This window comes from Pyxicephalus adspersus, chromosome 3 (genome assembly GCF_032062135.1).
Source record: "Pyxicephalus adspersus chromosome 3, UCB_Pads_2.0, whole genome shotgun sequence".
In the NCBI taxonomy this organism is placed as follows: domain Eukaryota; kingdom Metazoa; phylum Chordata; class Amphibia; order Anura; family Pyxicephalidae; genus Pyxicephalus; species Pyxicephalus adspersus.
Window position 1 is genome coordinate 140,176,215 of NC_092860.1, and position 751 is coordinate 140,176,965.

The following is a 751-nucleotide window of genomic DNA, read 5'->3' on the forward strand; positions in this document are numbered from 1 at the left end:
ATGTATGTATGTATGTTGAGCCTGAAATACTGAAAACCAGTAAATGAAAGGGATGAGCCAGTCAGCCTGGGAAAGAAATGGCTAGATTGAGCTTTTTATTATAGGGGGAACCATGAAATAACTTTTGGGTCTTCATGGAACTGCTCCTATAATTACTGTATGTAGTGCATCAGCATAGTGATCAGAAGGAAGAATGCATGGTGGTCAGAAGGGGAATTTCAACTCTTAAAGATTGCCAAAAAGCTCCCAGTACATTAGCATGGGGGTCATTAGTAAGAATGCCGCCCTTACAGAAAGCCAAAAAGATTATTGGTGGTGCTTAAACTGTCCCAAAAGACACAAATTGCTTATTACTCAAAAAACCCCTAGCAACCTCTGGAGGAGCCCTAACATTTCACATAACCCTGTTCGGGAACACTTGGCTAGATGATGTTGGGTGTCCCCCAGAAAGGAAATAAGACGGGAGCTATCTGACTTGCTGCAGTTTCTATTGCATAGTCATGCAGTAAAATCAGAGTAAGTATTTTCCGTATAGCCTGTACAGCTGTGCAAGACTGAAGGGAAAGCCGGAGGGCAGCTTTAAATAAGATGTTATGAAAGCCAGCATTTACCATGAAAACAAACCAGATCCCAGTGAATCTCTTTTGAAGTGGTGAATATATATATACTTAAGGAATTTCTTACCTAAACATTCCTTGAGTATACTGAACCTCTTTCATGCTTCAGAGATCGGGTTACTTTGCATAGTGGT